At 36.3% G+C, this 20,360-nt stretch overlaps 1 protein-coding gene across 9 annotated transcripts in view; it reads left to right on the top strand.

The window, feature by feature from the left end:
• Positions 1 to 20,360, top strand: part of MAPK10 (mitogen-activated protein kinase 10) — a 297,586-nt gene that overhangs the window by 42,957 nt on the left and 234,269 nt on the right. Inside the window, exon 1 of one of the 9 annotated variants that reach the window (XM_039250558.1) lies at positions 5,287 to 5,350. The exons of the other annotated variants lie outside the window; for them this stretch is intronic. The gene's annotated coding sequence lies outside the window, so the exon portion shown is untranslated. Of the gene's footprint in view, positions 1 to 5,286; positions 5,351 to 20,360 lie in introns of those variants that run through there. 9 annotated transcript variants of the gene reach the window in all.

The following is a 20,360-nucleotide window of genomic DNA, read 5'->3' as shown; positions in this document are numbered from 1 at the left end:
AAATCCCAGTGCCAACAAATAATATTTTCCTGTCAGGTTTTGAACTTGAAAGGATTCAGTTTTTTCCATTTTAATGTGAGGATTGTAGGTTTTTTTTTTTCCCTTAATTTTATGAATAGTAGAAATTGCAGTGTGTGAAGTTTTTAATTTATAGTTGGACTCACATGATGATTGATGATGATGATGATGATGATAGTAGTACTTAAATAGCACCTGACTATGTGCACTGTTCAAAGGACTTTGCATGTGTTACCTAATTCATCACCATACTGAATACATTTAGTATTATGAAATGATGTCCACTGAATAACATTTAAATATCTGAAGAGATATCATTAATAAGTCTTTCAGTTAAATGTTAATTATGTTAGCCAAATTAGCAGAAAAAGTAGATTGTTTTTCATCTTTTCAGATGATATACTTTCTTTCCAATCCCAGATAGCTTTGAAATCTCCTTTATCCTTGGTCAGCAGAGCAAATGCGTTATTCCCCTCATCTATGCTGAACTAAGTGAAAAGCCTGGTGATTCATCAGGATTATGGATATTAATTTTTAGTTGATGTACCTAAATAAGCTACGTATAATTTAGCTAAATCATGCTATGAGAGACATCCCTACTTGCAAAATGGGGAATGACCTACAGAAATTGTTGTAAGAATAGATGCATAGAGGCATTACATAATTATGTCCTCTTACAATTTATTTCCTTTCTCTCTTTTCTTTTCTATAATCTTCAAGTCAAGACAGCAATTCAGCAAAGAAAGAAGACTATTCTTATTTTAAGCTCTATGCAGAAACATTGGATAATATTGTCATATGTTTCATCTTCTTGGAAAAAATGCAATGATAAAATCAATTTATTCTTGGCATTAGATAAGAAACTCATTCTTCTCTCTTCCTCTCATCCCTGGAGGTTTAAGGTATTAAAAAGATGTCTAAAGATCACAAATACATGAGTGTCAGAACCTATTCTCTATTTTCAAAAATCTGCTTAACTTCCCACCTGAAATTCACTATGTTCAGCAATCATTTTCTTTCTCCCAAATCAATTCACTTCTTTGTTCTTCCCTATTAATGTTAATGATATCATTATTTCCCTAATAATGGGCTAGGGTCAGAATTTGAGTTGTTTTTGATAGGCCTTTCTTAATCATTATATCATAATCTGTTGGTACCCTTATAGATTCTGTCTGGAAAATGACTCTTGCCTCTATGATTCCATGGTTTAGAATGCTAGTTCAGAACTTATTTATTCATTGCTTCTTGCCTTAACTGGGATAATGGCTACTTACTGGTGTCTCACTTCTCTTCTCTAATCCATATGATGCAATACTCAGACTACTACTTAAAAAACTTTACTTCTTCTTGCCTCAGAATGAACTACAAACTTCTCAGCTTGGAATTCAAGGATCATGGCGCCACTCTAGTATTCTTATCTTACTTTACCTATTCACTTAACAAGATTGTGTTCTAACCAAACTAAGCTTTTTACCATGTTATGAACATGAATTACGTGTTTCTACTTCCTGTCTTTGTACTTTTTTAAAGCTATAACCCCACTTTCAATCTTTACCTTTTGAAATCCTATTTACCAGTGTATGTCTATGCTTTTTACTACGAAGTCTTTCTCTTTATCCCAACCAAAACCACTCCCTTCTATGGATATCCATAGCCCTCTATACTTCTCTTAAAATTACTTGTATTATAATCAATGTTGCATTTTCTAACACTTTTCCAACTCTCTAGTCCCCACACTCATGCACATGTGTATGAGTTCCCTGTAAAAAATCATTAGGCCAATTGAATGGAATTGAGGCTTCATCAACCTCAGTAGCTCTCAGGTACATATGAGAAAAGCTCAAAGATCTGCCCTTAGCATATTAAAAACAGTCTGAAGCTTTGTGCAATGACAACACATTAACTCTGTTTATTTAATGCTTATTTTCTATAAAGCAATATATAAAGACATGCTTATTTTCTAATTAATGGACCTGAAAGGGCCTTTTCTGGATTTTTAGCTTGATTTATACCATTATAAGTCAGCTGAAGATTTTTTCCCCTAATAGTTGACAGTAGTTATGCTTCATTTTCTCTTTTGGACCTCCCTATGATACTGGTTTGTGATACATGGTTTACAACAGGAATGACTGCATAGACTTAGAAGGTCATTAAACCCAGGCTGAATTATAGAGTCTAAGCTTACTTTAGCCACATGTGATTACCTAGAATTGGAAGTTAAGTTTATTTCCCCTCACAAAGGCTACATATATACATGGGCATACATAGAAAGTGATTATTATTGCAGCGTTAGCTCATGGCCTTCATGGCAAGATTCAATGTGTAAAGGCTGTCTTAGAAATTGTAAGAGTTACATCTTTTCATTAATGAAAATTTCTTAAGAGTCAACAGCAAACACATGCCACAACTTCTCATTTGATTTTCTCCCAAAAGAAATTAACTTGAAATATTAAAAAAGAAAATTCCAATCTATTATATTGCACATTTTGTTTTCCTTAATGATTCTGGGCATATTACATAATATTTACAGTTTTAAGAGCAAATGTAATAATGCCTTTGTGCTTTATAATTGATGCAACTTAGGTTGCTTATGGCCTGATTAGAAAGTAGTTTTGAGTGAATACATTAATTCAGTGGGTCTCAAGGAGATTTAGGGATCTCTGGAGTCCCTGAGATCCTTGCAGGAAATATGCAGGACCAAGAACCTTTTTGTGATAACATTAAGATTCTGTTTGTCCTGTTGTGCACAAGACAAGAACGTGCAGTGAAGTTTTTCAGAGGTTACATGATACATATCACAACAAATTGAATGCAAACACAAATATAAGAATCCAGCTGTCCTCTTGTAAGCCAGACATTAACTATATTTGCAAAAATATAAAAGGGTCATTCTTCTCACCTTTATTTTTGGAAAATATAGTTATTCTTTATTTTTAGCTTAAATTTCTAAAATGGTAAATCTGATAGACTGGACAATGATAAACAGAATCTATTTGGAGTCCTATATTATTTCTAAGTTCTATATTGTTTCTAAGGCTCTAGAGAAAAAGTCTGATAAATGCTGCATTAGAGTATATAAAATAAACTCCCAATAATATCAGATTATCTAGGATTTTTTAAGCATGATAATTGCATTATTTTAAGTTGTGATAATATTTGGCACGAAAATTTATTCTATTCACTTGATTTTTTAAAAACAATGAGAATTAGCAGAGATTCCTGCTTGTCTTAAAAAGAAAATGATTGTGACAGTTCTGAATTTATTTCAATTTTTCTTGAAACTTTCAATAAACAATAATAAAATCTATCTAAAATCTATTTTCCTGCTTTGTTATCAAATTCAGAATTACTTTTTCTCTGATTCTTAATAATTTTAATAATTTTACTTCTAGTATGCGATTATCATATAGTTACTGAAAATGATTTTAATATTATTAAATAATGGAAATATAAATTTTCTGAGGGGAATAACCTTATAGCAATCCAGTGATAATTGAGTTTTCCAGAGTCTACATGATTTCTTTCTAGGTTAACATTTACAGATGGAAATATGGATAAAAATAGAGACTTTTAAAAGTTTAGAAAATAAATAGGAAGAAATTAGATATTTGATTAGTAAATTCTTCATAACAAACCATAAATGTAACAAATACAGATTTGAATAAATTAAGAATTAGGAGTAAGGAAGTAGTAAACATCATTTAACTTCACACTTTATGGTTGAAAATCCTTCAATGGCTTCCGGTGTTTTTGGACAAAGTCTAAACTCTTTTGCAGAGCATATGAGATCCTTCACAATGTGACCCCTAGCCCCCATTCTAGTTAATCTTTTTTCCATGACTACATTGACATCTCTCTCCTCCCATAGCCTCATCTTTATCCATATCCAAGTACTTACTTTTCCATATTTCTTTGTTTTTAATGTATTTTCTCCCAAATCTGGAAAGCGTCTTTCTTCTGTCAGGAAAAATTGTTCAAGACTTGGAAATTGAGTAAAGGGAATACTGGGTATTATCCAGAGGATCCTATGGGATTGTTGATTTTATAGGGATATGCATAGTTGATTGATTTTCTATTGACTAGACTATTTACAACTTTGTAATGGTAGAAGTTGTAGAAAACTGACAGCATTTCAAATGATTCTTATCCATAGCAATACGAATGATTCCTGTTCATAGCAATGCAAATGAATTTTGTCCAGTAGAGGCTATAACTCTCTGTAAGTCAAGTAAAATATTTGACACATGTTCATTTTATATATGGGAGTAATTTTTTTTAGCTTTTTGAAAATTAAATTTTAGCATCTGCCTTTCTCAACTACCCTATGTAAAACTCTTGTTTACTCTTTAAGATATGCTGGAAGAACAACTTTCTCAGTGGGAACTTTAATATTTCCTAATCAAAATTAGCTGTTTACCTCATAATGCTCCCACTGCACTTTTTCAAAATATTTTTTTATTTTGAGAGAGAGAAAAAACATGAACAGGGGAGAGACAGAAAGGGAGAGAGAACGAATCCCAAGCAGGATCTACACTGTCAGTGTGAAGCACAGCATGGGGCTTAATTAAACCCACACACCAGGAGATCATGACCTGAGCCGAAATCAAGTCTGACACTTAATTGATTGAGCCACCCAGGTGCCCCATCCCACTGAACTTTTAATATACTTCTACTATAGCTCTTACTTAATTGTAGTATATCTGTCTATATTTCTGTTTCTCCCTCCACTAGATTAACTCTTCAAAAGCAAAAATATCATGTTTTATTCAAAAGAGAAAATAACTTTTTAATTGTAGACTTTATGAGCAAATATAATTTAGCATGAAATTGAAAAAAGTTGAAAGAAGAAACTTAATGAAGCCAGAATGACTTATACAAGATGAAAAGTAAGAGTGCTGAGTTTCAGAGGCTTGTACTATGGCTGTGTTTCCTGAACTACCGTAGCCAAGACATTTTTCTTCTGTCATATTTTACACATCTAGGTTAGGGATAATAATTATTGTAATTATTAAGACACAGGAATTCCCATAAAGGGATGGTTAAGTCAAAAGTGGGCAGGAGGCAGCCTTACTTAGCTCATGTGGCTATGAGTAAGAATGTAAGACGTGAAAAATATATGACTTTTTTACAACCTGAAATTTATAGCCGTGGCTTGCAATAAAATTAAAAAGTGGCTTGACTCCTTACTCTGAATTTGGAAGGTCTTTTACTTAGCACTAGCTTCACATCCTTACCATTTTAATTTTTATTTTATTTATGTATTTTTAGGAACTAGTTTCTGGAAGAATAAGCAATCATTGGAATGAAGGGATGGACTAGTTTTGTCTGGCAGGTATTTTGTGCCATTAAATTTAATTGTGTTTGGATGCTCTAAGATTCAGATATTTTTAGAAATGTTTCGATAATTTTTCTGAAAGAGTGATTTATAGTATTTACTCTGTAAATCAGTCACTTACAAATAGTGAACTTAACAATCAGCAGTGAATTCTGAATGTATGTCCTAGCAGGTGAGAGAACCCAAACTATTTACTAACGCATCTCAGTGCTGTTTCCATAGCAACGGAAAGTTACTGTCAGCCCAGAGTCGCTTTGATGGTTGACTTCAGCAGTGAACTCTGTGTGATGCTGCCAAATGTCTGGCTTCTGTTTCCTGTTCCAAACATTTGTTTCTTATTCTGAATACTAATGACTAGTCTACAAAGGCTGTGGTTCAATTCCACTGAAGATGGGCCTGGGAATCATATGTGGAAAAGTAGTGAGCATTTTGCCTGTAGTGAATTAAAAACTGTACATAATTGGATTGTACATTCCCCAACTAGCTATGCCAGTAGTTTATTAATAATGTTACCTTGCTGTTATTAAGCAGATGGGCTGAAATGAGAAATGACAGCACATCCATCATCATTGAGTCAAACGCTTTTTGAGGAAGACTTGCTGACTTTGGCTGGCTAGCACCATCGTGTAAATCCAAATGATCATGCACATGTATGCCAGGAGAAAAATAAATTTGCAACTGAAGTGCGCTTTGCTGTTTAAAATGTTCGCATATTGATTGCTCTGAAATGAAGAAGAAGCAGCTGCCTGAAATGCCAGTGAAATGGCTGAGAGATTGAAAATGAAAAGGGGAAAAAAGCTAAGCAATTTTTGCTCTTTAAAAATGAAGAGTACTCTGATTTTGAAGTTCTAGCTAATATGGTGGTTATCACTGTAGAGAATTCGGATACTCTTTGCCTAGGTCACACCCTCTGCCAGGAATCTGAAGACCAGACTCATTTCTCTAGAGTATAAGTTCCTTGAGGGTAGACTATTTTTATCGTTGCATTCCTGATAGCTCACACATGGCCTTTCGAGCACCAGGTGCTCAATAACTATTTACTGAATTGAGTGAAAATCAATGAATTTCCTGCAAGAAGTTTCTGATAGTTAAGCCCATCAAATTTCCTAAAACAAGCTATTAGACAGTTATCTTTATTAAAATGCATAATAGCCCAGGACCATAAATCCTCACTACCCAGTGTCTCTTCCTAGTAGATACCCCTCAAAGGTAGCTCTTCTCATCTGCATACTTTTCCCCCAGCTAGTGGATCCAATTTTTCATAGCTTTTGGTAGCACCATTTGCCATTTCTAACTCAGATTGGCTGGCTTAACGTAGTCAAACATTCCCAGTGGTTGTTTTGTGCAAGCACTTCCGATGTTGTTCCTCTCCTTGTGCCAAACCCTGTCTCTTGTTCTCACCTCGGGGCAATTCTGTCTGCACCCTACTCCCCAGAGGCCTTTGGCAATATCTGGAGTCATTTGGGTTGTTACAATCTGGTGGGGGGGGGCGGATAGGGAGTGCTACTGGCATCTAGTAAGTGGAAGCCAATTATGCTGCTAACATCCTGCAATGCACAGAGCAGCCTTAAAACAAAGACGTATTTGGCACAAAATGTCAGTAGTGCCAAGGTTGAGAAATCCTGCCCTGGAGCTTCAAGCTCTTTCATGAAGCTTTTTCAAAGCTATGCAGAATTACCCTATGCCCTCCTTATCCCACCCCCCCAGGGAAAAAAAAAAGGCTTAGTTTGCTTTCTTTTTTTTTTTTTTTTCAAATAGTTTATTGTCAAATTAGTTTCCACATAACACTCAGTGCTCATCCCCATAAGTGTCCTCCTCTATGCCCATCACCCCCCTCCCCCCCACATCCATTAGTCCTCAGTTTTTGTCAGCATTCAAGAGTCTCTCATGGTAAGGCTTAGTCTGCTTTCTTATACTTTTAAAATTTGCTTTCTTTCCCTCAGGATGTTGCCAGACTCTCACTCTTTGCTACCAGTGTCTGAACTCAGGTACTTAGTTATTTTTGCTGGTAGCCCCAAATTCCAGAGCACGGAAAGGCAAATATGCAAAATGAGTTCCAGGAATAATCAATCCTGAATATCATCGGTTTTAAGAGAGACATATAAAGAAAGCTCTACAAATATACCCACGTAGAGTTTTGAAGCTGCTCTGTAAATAATAAATATTTTTTATTGTTCTGAACCTTCTTTTAGGAATCTTAATTTGGGTATTTGTATATTACATCAAATTTTGGAAAGCAAATGTGGTTCAACAATCTTAACATCATTCCTAGGATGTGCTGGATATTTTTATTCTTGAAAATCCCAAATTGATCTGAATATTTTTAATAAGGAACTAATTATATTATTATTGTTATTCTTAATTACTTCTGAGAGAGAGCATGAGGAGAGGAGGAACAGAGGGAGAGAGAGAGAGAATCTTAAGCAGGCTCCATACCCAGCGCCAGCCCAATAGCCATGACCAACTGAGTCACCCAGACACCCCAGAACCGATCATTTTTATTCATGGATATGGGACTTAAATTTTGGATTCTAACATGAAAATTTAGATAATTGTATGGCACTGGGTAGATCTTTTCAAAACTTTAAGAAGGAAATATTGTCACTTGTTTAATAAGTTCAGTGACACTTAAATGAGGGAAGCATTTCATCTTTAATGTTCTTTACAAATATTAACTAATTAATCCTGATCACTCTATTATAATAAGAAATATATTATTATCTCTCTTGGAGATTTGACAACTGTTTACCATACAATATTCCAGTTTAGCAAATTCATGAACGGTGATTCAGGGTAGTGTTTCCGTTCTCAAATACTATAATTAAATCCCTTTCTCAGATGCTTTCTTTGTAAACAGCATAGCATAGTAATTTTTAGTCTTTGCCTTTACGAGACAACTCTTGATAGCTTAAAAGAAAGGAAATCTAGATAATAAATTTACAAAATTCTGAGATAAATTGTTAATATTACATAATAATTATATAGGTTCCCCAAGCCAAGTGTGTTCTCTCTTTTCCTTTTAGCTTTTGCTTAAAACACCTTTAAAAGTTTCCTTTTATGAATCATCACATATTTAAAGTTATAAAGTAAACAAAATATTGTTATTATTACTCCTTTTATTCTATTTTATTTCCTTATTTTAGTCCAATTCCTGTTTATTGCACCACCAAATTGGTTCAAATTATAGACATATAACAAGAATGCCATATCTCGGAAGTATTAAAATAATTGGTAGGCCCTTCAGGTTTCTTTCCTTACAAATATTAATCTAGAGGTTACATTAGCACCAAATATTAATATTGGCTTCACGAGGACAAAATAGAATGATCTCTTTCTACTTTTTCTATCCTCATTTCCTCAAATTCATTTCTTTTTTTAAAAAAATATTTACTTATTTTGAGAGAGAGAGAGCAAAAGCAAGGGAAGGGCAGAGAGAGAGGGAGAGAGAAAATCCCAAGCAAGCTCCATGCTGTCACACCATCAGCACAGAGCCCAATGTAGGGCTCGAACTCACAAACCATGAGATCATGACCTGAGCTAAAATCAGGAGTCGGTCGCTTAACCGACTGAGCCACCTAGGCACCCTTCCTCAATTCATTTCTTATCTTTCCTACCTCTTTTCTCCATAAAGAAAAAGAAAGAACTAAATCAACACCACTCTGCCCATCATCTGCTTTAAGTTTTTGGAAGTTATGTACAAGGGAGAAGGAAAACAAAAGCAACATAGGAAGGGGTGGCTGGTAAATGTTATATTTGGGTGAGTCACTGAGAGATTGGAAACAAATATTTAGTTGCCTATCTGAATGAACCCTGATCATGAACTGATGGCCAGAAAAAGGGCTTGTTAGTGACCATGACTATGTTACAACAGGCAACAGATACTTATTAAGCATCTACTATGTGCCTGACACCGGGACACAGACACAGTCTGTGCCCCCATGAAGCTTCCAGGGCAGGAGACAGTGGAGCAGGTCTTAGTTCAAACACCTGTGGTATTTAGAGTCTGCAGAGATTTGAAGGCATCATTAGGGAAGGGCTTCAAGCATGTACTACGGCTCACTATTCCAGTTGTCCTGAGGGCCAGAGGAGAGTCTCAGTAGTTGTTAATCTGACATTGTCTTGGTTTACTTAAAGATTATAGGAAATTAAGACCTATTTACTCTATTATTGGGTTTCATTTTATATTTTAAATAGTGTGCCAATTGCCTTTTGTTGCGATTTGGGGAGGAATTCAATAATTAATATTGACACAGTCCCTGTTCTGGAAATGTCCACATACATACCCTTGGGACACAAATAAGAAAACAGGAAATAGTAATTAAGTATGATGAATATTGTTGTGAGTAATTTGGAGTGCTGTGAAAGGGGTCAGCAAGTACTTAAAGAGGAACTCACATTCAAACTGAGTCTTATAAAAAACATGAAAGTAAAGCAAGTCCATTGAGATTATGGGAGCAGCATTTTGGGCAGATGGAACAGCATAGACAAAGACTTTGCTACAAATAAGAACAAACACAGAAAACCACAAATGGTCCAAGTGACCATGGGTGGAGTTGAGGCAACTTTAGCCATTAGTCTAAAGAGGTAAGCAGGGCCAGATCATGAAAGACCTTCGATGTCACCTTAAGAAACTTTGAATTTATTCAGGCAAAAAGAGGGAGCAAATTGACAATATTATAGACAGAAGGGTCACTGTCAGATTTGTGTTTTGATCTAATCACTCTGGCTGAATTTCAGGGCAAAGAATAGAGTAGAGGCAAGATTAGAGTTAGGAAAGAGGGTTAAGACAATGATAACATTGAATAATGTGTATGGAATCAATTACAGGACAAAATTGTCATCTGTAATCATTTTTATTATAAAATAATTTAATTAGGTATAACATAAAACTCCATAACATACTTATGCTTATAGTTTTTATATAACTATAAAACAAACGTTTACAAATCAAGTATCAGCCAGATTGAAAAATAATAAAATTCATTTTCTTTTATAGTCTTTAAAGCATATTTTAATTTATTTTGAGAGAGAGAGAGAGAGTGCATGAGCAGGTGAGAGGCAGAGAGACAGAAAGAGAGAGAATCCCAAATAAGCTCTGTGCTGTTAGTGTGGAGCCCAATACAAGGCTCAGTCTCACGAACCATGAAATCGTGACCTGAGCTGAGATCAAGAGTTGGACACTTAACGAACTGAGCCACCCAGGTGCCCCCGAAATTATAAAACTTAAATGAACATTAAATTAATATTGTAGATGGTATGCTTTTACTAAAATAAAACCCTGATGTTAAGTTTTAAGATAGAAAGATTTCTTTTTATTTTTATGTTTCACTTGTTTACTTGATTCTTTCTAAGTATGATGCACTATCATTTGACTTGTCATTATAGTTACTGGTTCCTTTTTCCTATTTAGAAACATATTAATTTTAAATGACCAGTCTCTTATTTTGATGATCCAAAATGTAATAGTGCACCACAAAACATAATGCTAAAAAGTTATGAATACTATTTAATAAAATACTATTCTCCACTACATATTCTTACTGTTATTAAGCTATCACAAGTTGATACATATGAAGAAGGTATCTCTGCAGAATATTAGCCCATGACAAATATGTGATGATGACCTAGCTCAGATTCTTTTGTGTTCAATGTGTACTATATTTCTGTAGGTGCTTTAATGCCTCCAAAATTTCCTCCCTCCTCTCTATCTCTTTTTTCTCTTGGGTTATTATGAAACTTGGGTTGGTACTGTAAACAGTGATGTCATTTAGCCTTTTGTTGACTTGAATTAATCATTTGTATATCAGTTCAAGTTTCTCATTCCTTCTGGATAATTAAGTAACAGCATTTTAACACCTGTTGCTTTTTTGTGGGGTAAAATCAAAGTCTCAGTTTACTAAATTATGTGAATGAAAGCCTTATCCTATACATGTTGTATTCACTTACAAAGCATATTGATGATTTAAAAGTTTTGTCAGAAAGTTTTTTAACTGGTAAAAAATTTAATATAGATATAATGATGTCTGAGTGCTTTAGCATGACTTCAGAAATAAACCTAATTCATTCATTCAACAAATGTTTATTGAAAGCCCATATTGTGCCAGGGACTTGGGATACAACTTGTACGAGAAAGAAACAGCAGGTTAAGGAAGCCAGAGATGCTTGTAACACTCCAAAGTTAAACACCATACTTTAGTCCGTGGTTCCGAAAGCCAGACCAGCAACCAGCATCTGCATCACCTAAGAATTTGTTAGAAATGCAATTTCTCAGGGTGCCTGGGTGGCTCAATCAGTTGAGCATCCGACTTCGCCTTGGGGGAGGGGGCAGCAGTGTTTTAACAAGTCCGCAGGGGGATTCCGATGCTCCCTGAAGTGTGATAGCCGCGCTGGCTGACGGATTGATCTCTTCCAAAACTAAGAATGTAAGAAGGCCACTTTTCTTAAGGCAGAGGTCCTATGACTAGAATTTACAAAAAACATTTTAAGAAAAATTTTTAAAGATGTACATTCAGGGTCATCAAATGACTGAGATATAAGAAATTCTCATCATCTACTATGATTAAAGGAAAAAAATGATAGTAAAAACTTACTAAAAAATTTTTTTTTTATTTCTAGGAGAGAGAGAGAGACAGCGCGAGCAGGGGAGGGTCAGAGAGAGAGGGAGTCACAGACTGAAACAGGCTCCAGGCTCCGAGCTGGCAGTCAGCACAGAGCCCAACGCGGGGCCCGAACCCACGAACCGCAAGATCATGACCCAAGCGAAAGTCGGACGCTTAGCCGACTAAGCCACCCAGGGGCCCCAAAACTTACTAAAATTTTTAACTTGATGAGAATTTGGCTGTGTTTCTCTTCTTTCTCAGTGCAGATTGGATCCCTTGTCTTATCCAAGTGTGTGCTAGGAGATTCCTTGTGCCATCTGAATAGCTTATAGGCAAAAGAAATTACATTTGCATTCCGGTTCTGCTTGTAGCAGTCAGTATTGCTTTGTAATTTTTCTCATTTTTAAATCTCATCTAGCGGGGAAATTCTAATTTTGTTCTGCTTGGTGCCATTTTATCAGAAGGATAAAGCTTTCCTTCATGTCCCACCCTCACAAAAAATGTCCATCTGTCTGTTCAGGACTAAAGGTCCAGTGCAGGGCTGCCCAGAGTTGCCTTTTTTCATTTCCTTGGTGAATCTAAAGATGGTAGGTCCTGTTCCTCCTTCCCATTTCTAAGGTCTCAGCTCTTCTTTCTCTTTTAATTGGCCACTGCTATACTCTCTCCTCTCCTCTCCACAAATCCAGTTTTAGCTAATCGTTAATAGCAGGAAAAAAAGAGTTTGGATTGCAAACCAAATCTTTCTGTTTTGCATTTCTGCTAGATTCTTTAAGCCTTTGTTTCAGTCACTGTGTTGAGCAGGGGAAAGAAAAAAATAGCCTTTCGGTTATTCATAAGAGAAGAGGGGAGCAATGCTGAAAACACGTAGTTACTAATATGAAGGTGTATATCGATGCCAGAAGATACAATACTAAAAGATGTTATTCCTTACTTTTATAAAACTGTATTTTCTATTTCTTTCATTTTGTAGTAGACAATCAATACATATGGGAGCCAGAATTATTTTTCTAAAACATTCACTTGATAAATAATCTTTGTGCACTTAGTATGTGCCAGGAACTGTTGCAGATGTTAGGGAGATAGCAGTGAGCACATGGAGAAAAACCTCTGCCCTCATGAGGATTAAAGCACAGAGAGGAAAACTGACAAAAAACAAAATACATACATAAAACGTAAAGCAAGTTACATGGTGAAAAATTCTCTGAGAAATATAAAGCAGAGAAAGAAGTGAAGGAGTAGACAAGTTTGAGCAAGGTGGCCAGGGAGGGCCTTACTGGAAAGGGGAACACAGACCTGTGGAGGTGAGGGAGCAAGTCAAACAGATACCTGGGGAAATGTTCTCCAGGCAGAGGGAGTAGCCAGTGCAAAGGCCCTGAGGCCTAGAGACAGGGGGAAAAAGTGGTAGGTCAAATCCCATGCACCTCATGAGTCTGTGGTTTTTGACTTTTCATTCTTTGCAATTTCTCATTTCAGATACTGCATTTTTCATAATCAGAAGTTCTATTTGGATCTTTTTTATATCTTTCATATTTATATATAAATATATATGTATATATATTCTCTACATACTTGAGCACATTTATAAAATTCGTAAAATCTACTTTAAGGTTCTTGTCTGCTAATTGCAGCCTTTCTGCCATTCCTGGGTCTGTTTCCATTGACTGATATTTTTTCAGGCTTACAGTAATGTTTTTTCTGCTGCGTTGCATAACTGTTAACTTATTAAATTTAGGATGTTTGAACATTTTCTTTAATTATATAGACATGAAACCCAAGGGGATATGAGTGTTGGGCTTTGTCGTAGTGTATAATTGTTACTTTGGATCATGCTGACCTTTCCAAATCTTGCTTTGATGTTTTATTTTGGTGGGTTCTCTGCAGGCTTCAGCTGCACTGTTCCGGTGACACTCTTCTGAGGACAAATTCTATGGGTTACCCTTTTTTTCCCCACTGTGGCCAGTGAGAAGACAAACTATTCCCAGCCTGGCTTGAGCTCTGAGAATTCCTTCAGGAAGTTCTTTCCATCGTCATATAGGTTGTTAACCCCAGATGTGTGCTAGTCAATACTCAGCAGAGGCTCAGAGGGCTTTGTCTTCAGGTTTCAGGAGCTTTTTCTCTCTCCTTCTGGTCCTCTGCCCCAGGGATTCTAGCTGACTCAGCCTCCCTCAACTCATATCCTCACCTGCTTCACTCTGCCAGCTTTGTTAGGCTTTCCTAGGCTTCTCCTTCCCTGTGGCTTTAAAGCTGCCTCTGCCTCTAGCCAATAATTGGGAGAAAATGTAAAGATCTCTTCTTCCTTCCTTCCTTCCCTCCCTCCCTCCCTCCCTCCCTCCCTCCTTCCTTCCTTCCTTCCTTCCTTCCTTCCTTCCTTCCTTCCTTCCATCCATATCATGCCAGCACAATCTTGCTCTGGCTATTGTTCAGTGTCAGATATATATCTTTCTCTTTCTCCTCCTCTTCCTCCTTTTTAACAGCAGGAGGACAATTCTCTTGACTGTTAGTCCCTCATGGGGAGAAGCAGAAGTCCTAGTATAACTTCTGATTGCCAAACATGTGGACTATTTAAATGCTCTTAGAACCTAGCCTGTTTATATTTATATGTGAACTCTGGCCCACATTTAAAGCCTATCTACAACTGAGGCATAAATTCTGGACTTGTGTTTTGGATTGGGTTGTCTCAAAGTAAACCTGAAGGCAAGGATTTGTGTGCAGAGTAGTTCATTTGGGAGGTGATCCCAGGGAACACAAGTGGAAGAGTAGGAGAAGTGAGAGAGGGAAGGGAAAAAAACACTAAATGTTGTGGGGATCTGGATGGCCCACTCGGTTAAGCTCTGACTCTTGATCTTGGCTCAGGTCATGATCTCATGGTTCATGAGGTGGAGCCCCATGTTGGGGTCTGTGCTGATAGTGGGAAGCCTGCTTGGATTCTCTTTCTCCCCCGACCCTGTCCCTTCCCTGCTTGTGCTTGCTCTCTCTCTCAGAATAAATTAATAAACATTAAAAAAATCACACACACAAAAGGGTGTGTTGTCAACTTACTCACCAGATACACCAAAGGGCTCAATCCTGCAGAGAAACTCGAGGAGGTAGAATAAATTTAGCCTACCTTAGAGCTATCACAAGTGAGGCAGCTTTGGTATATTATTTCTTTACTCCTCATCCATCTTTTATAGAGAGCTCCTTCTGTGGGTGTTCACTCTCTACACTTCTGAGTTACTCTTGTATGTGCAGGTTGAGCACATTCCCTGTGGCCAGATAAAGCCCTCGGGCAGAGAACTTCAGGTGTTCATAGTAAGCAGCCTTCATAATGCAGAGGCCAAAGCCAGAGGGATGTAAGTGGCGTCCTAGTAATGTGACTAGCACCAGACAGAAGATGTGAATTAAACCCACTCTAAAGTAGAAGTGCTATGTATTCTTTTTCCATCCCAGCATATGAAATAGACTTGACCTAATAGGTACAGGCTTATATCAATCTTCTCTTCCTTTCATAATAATGAGAGAATGTTTTTAAATGTTTTATTTCTCACCAGTATAGTGAACACCTAACTCACAAGGAATGTTTAATTCTGTCTATTTGATATTTCCATATACCTGAACATTTGACCCTCTAGGGAATGACATTTTGGCACATTACTTTTCTTAAGTAGACATATATCTACACTTTTTATTGCCGTTTAAAATACAGGACATGAAATAGATTTTAGATTTTTTTTTTTGACGACTCAGTAATTTCATTGACCGCAGTGCACTGAAACCAAAGACACAGTTGCATTTGTAGTGGCTTTCTTGAGAAAACTTTTCATGCTGACTTAGTTTTATGCACGTGTACCTTTCTCATAAAAGAAAAAGTATAGCATGACAGCCTACACAGGGAAACAGTAGTGAGTCATGCAAAAATAGTTATGAGATCACTGACCACCACAACCTTCTCCAAAGTGATTTATTGCCCCTCCCACCCCACCCCCCAAATCATTCCTTTGCTGAAGCTGTTCTTACACTTTAGCTTGTAAGAGCTGTTCGAAAGCATTTATTGTCTCTACCTCACAAACACAGTCAATCCCAGGGATCTCCTAATTCACTTACTCAAACGCTTTTTCCTCTCATGTATTATTGACAGAATGAAATGATTATGCTTCAACATTTTATGATTGTGTGCTAGAGATGTGGAAAGAAGGATTTTCCTAAGTCATTGAGGTCGGTATCATCTTATACTTTCTCGGATATCACTCAGATGCACACATTTCTGCATGCTACTCTTAACTTTTTGTTAGAAAAATAGGTTTTTGAAAAAGAATTCTAGGTTTAATAGAGATCAGAAATTTTGCAAGGTTGCTGATTAATTGGCCAACTTCGCTATAAATACTCTTCAGAATCAGCAACACTGTGAAATCTAAGAAAAAAAGTATCTTTCTCCATAGGCTCAATTAGTGAAATAATACTATGGTTCAGGAAGGGTCAAGAAAGCTTTGATGACTCTTTATTTTAAATTACACAGAACAAACAGAGGGGAAGTGGATGAGGGGGTGGGTGAAATAGGTGAAGGGGGATTAAGAGTACATTTAGCTTTATGAGCAGTGAGTAATATATAGAATTGTTAAATCACTAGATAGTAACCTGAAACTAATGTAACACTATATGTTAACTATATTGGAATTAAAGACAGAAAAAAGAAAAGGCTTGATGTAATGATTGTCTTTCCCAAGGGAAGCACGATTGCCTGAAGTTTTGTTTCACTATATGTATAAAAAATGTATAAAATATTTAAGAAAGAAGTTGTATGACTATCCATATATTTATTTACATTTAACTCCCAAATATATTATTTCATAAGAATTTGTAGCATTAGCTCTTGCAAAATGCATTTGTTTTTCCTTCTCCTGTGTTAGCCTAAGGACATTTATTTCCTTAGAGTCCTTCCAGTTTGGAAGTTGGCAAGTACCAGTTGCAGTATAAAATCATCTAGAATGATAGCCGGTACTTAGAAATGAATTATCTGAAAAAAGTAAAAATTTATGCTGAAATGTTATGATTTACATTTGTTTAAAAATCGCAGCATCTAACCTTCCAGTGACTTGTCTCAGTTTGAAATGCCAAAACTAAATGCATTTCTTTAAAAAAAATTGCGTACAGCTCAGTTGACTGCTTTTGCTCAAATAAAACCTTATACTTTTTCTGTAACCACTGGACCAGCGATGGGGTGTGCTTGGATCTCCCACGATAGAGCTGCTCCAGTGCAGGACAGTGTGACATGTGACATGGCTATCTAGAATTGGCCGACCCAGGACCTATAAAGCGTTTCAGCAGCTGCTTGTTTGAAGTACCAATTTCACACAGGTAGGTTGTAAGTGTTGCTAGGTTGAATTCTGAAAGGGAAGACACTATGTTTGTTTTGCTTATTATATCCCCAGTGCCTAATATGATGCTGAGAGATCAAAGAATATTCAGTGAACAAATGACTCAAATCACAGTTTTTCCTGATGTCTTCCCTGTCATGCCCAGGTGAAGTCTGACCCTAGTTCTCTACCTGTCCAGGCCCAGACTTCGCTTTGATTAGGCCTCTAGTGGCCTTACCTATGTTGCACTTACCATGCTGTGCTGTGGTTTCCCCATTTACTGAGTTTTCCTTCACTAATGTTCCTTGAGAGTGGTCACCCTGACTTACATGTTCTCGCATCATCAAAATCTCCACAACGGTTTACATAATGTTTGGTCGGCTTTTAGCAAGCTAGTCTTGTAATATTTTTAAGAAACATGCAAGTATCTCTTCCTTTTACACATTTACTTTTCACTAGAGGAAGATGAGTCTATGTCCAGTTAAGCTCTGATTAAAAACAACAAAGGAAAAAGGCCAACTTTGTAAAGCTTCTAAGTCTGATGTAGTGGTTGGTGGATTTGTTAATTCATTCATTAGTATTAAGTGAGTGCTAAGTGCCGACTGGATGGCAGGCACTATACAAGATGCTGAGGAAACAGCAATGCACAAAAAAGACTCAAATCCCTGCCTTTATGCATTTATTCTAATGAGTGAAACAGACAATATAAAGCGTCTAGTCTTCCTTTTCTACTTCTTATACTAGTTCATCCAATCCTGTGGCCAAATACACATAAATACACCCAAATCTGTATTTCTAACCCTGACTTCTTTGACCACTCTATCTAGACCAGTATATGTATTGACATCTCATCTACACTCATCCCAAACTTATTATGTTCACAATAAAACTTCTGATATTCAGTCCCACTCTTAATACCTTCTTTACCTTATTCTTTGTTATTTCAGTAAATGGCATAAGTATTCACACAGTTGCTTAAGCTAAAACTTAGGAGTCTTCCACAATGCCTTTTTTCTCTCACTCTCACAGGAAATTCCATTGGCAGATCCTGTTGGATCTGAGTGCAAAATAGTTCCCTCAGTGAGTACTTCTTTCTCCCTTGACAGCTGCTTCCTCTACTCCAAGATATCATCACCTTTTTCTATAAATACAAAAACAAAGACCAATATAATAATATAACATGGATTATGTATTAACATTATATAATGTATTATATATAAAATATATTTGAATATAATGATAATCTTGGAATATAAGAATACTATAGTACAAATGATGACATATACGTGATTTATAAAATGTTATAAATATAAACATGGAAATACAATGTGTCATTATATATTAATATGACCTACAATATGATATAATCACACATATGTGTATATAATAACATAAATCCAAAAATTATCTTCTAATTTTTTTCTCTATGTGTCCACTCTTATTTTCTACTTCTGCATTTTTATGGTTTAGTTTGCACACAGCATGTAGAATCACTATTTGGAAATAAAAATGTGATCATGTCATTCTTTTGCTCAGGAAACTTTGGTGACTTTCTGTCCCTCCAAAAGTAAATCCAGCCTCCTTGTGATGTTCAGCAAGCACAAGGTGATCTAGTCTGTAGCTGCCTTGCACTCTGTAACCTTCTCTGTCACTTTCCACTCCCATGCTAGGTGGGTTCCTGCCTTAGGGCCTTTTCTGTAGAATTTCTCTTTGCCTGGACCACTCACTTGGATATCCTTAGTGCTCCTTTGCTTCATTCATGTCTGCCCAAATGCTGCATCAACATAGAGGGTATCCTTGACTACTCTGACTAAAATGGAATCATTTACCAGTCTATACCCCCTTGTTTTATTCATTTTTCTTAATAGCCTTCATCACTGTCTATCAATATCATGTATATTTATTTGATGTTTTGGGTTTATTTTCTGTTGTACAACAGTTTTTACTTTTATATTTCTGCTAAAAAGTTAACATATTTTTATGTTATACTGCTGTATAACGTGGTACTTAGAATGGTGCCTGGCACAGAGCAGGTACTTGATAAATATTTATAGAGTGAATGAATCAAGGTCTCTCTTCTGAGTTTCCATAGTCTCCTACTTACAGCCTTATCATAGCACTTAAAAAACTGTATTTTAATTATAAGTATTATCTCACATTCATTAGACTGTGATCCCCTGGAAGGGAAAGATCATTAACATTCATCCCTGATTTGCAGGCATTCAGAAAAGGTCTGGGCACATAGCGGTACTTCATGAAAGTGCACTGAATGAATTAAAGAATTAATGACTACTTATCCTCATTGTTCCCTCAAGAAACAATTCAGAGAATCTCTGGTGTTTCCCCAAAGCATTAGGCTAGTAGCATTGTTATGATCAACTCTCTGGTGCTGAGTAAAATGCACTCCATTTCTGGTTTAGAAAATAGCTGAAAAACCATATGAAATTTAAGACTATAATTTTTAACAGTGAAAAGCATGCAGTTTTTTACATGACAGAAAATGCAGAATTTAAGACATTAAGACAACAAATGCAGAATTTAGAATCTCACATTTTGTACAGTTTGACACTGGGGACCATCAAATCCACTGCCTTATTTTACACATGCTGAGGCTGAGGGCCAGAGCCTGAGAGTTGAGGAAACTAGCTAGAGTTGGGGTACCTGGATTGCAGTCCATTTCTTCCCTCACCACACCAGTCCTCCATACCTAACTCTGCTTCCTCGATCTGGGTAATCGTGTCTGCAGTGGGAGCTTCAGAAGCTGTACATATCTTACCTCTTCATTCTATAGTGTTTCCTCATATTAGATTTTCTTTCCTATAAGTTCAGAAGCCTAAGTGAATTCAATGAATTCAGTTTTTATCACAAGAATATGAACAATGCAGACATATTAGATCCTAGTTTTAGACAGATTCCAAGGTATGGCTAATTCTAGATATCACCAACGTTATTGAAGACCATCCTTAACTTGAATCATTTCTGTTGTGATTATTTCTGGTATGACCAAATGTGACATCACCCTTTAAAAAAAAAAGTCACCTTTTAAAAAAAGGTTTAGTTAGATTTGTGTGTTAG

Source organism: Hyaena hyaena, unplaced genomic scaffold (assembly GCF_003009895.1).
Source record: "Hyaena hyaena isolate Hyena2069 unplaced genomic scaffold, ASM300989v1 scaffold_373, whole genome shotgun sequence".
Lineage (NCBI taxonomy): Eukaryota > Metazoa > Chordata > Mammalia > Carnivora > Hyaenidae > Hyaena > Hyaena hyaena.
This window is presented reverse-complemented; position numbering and strand designations above follow the sequence as displayed.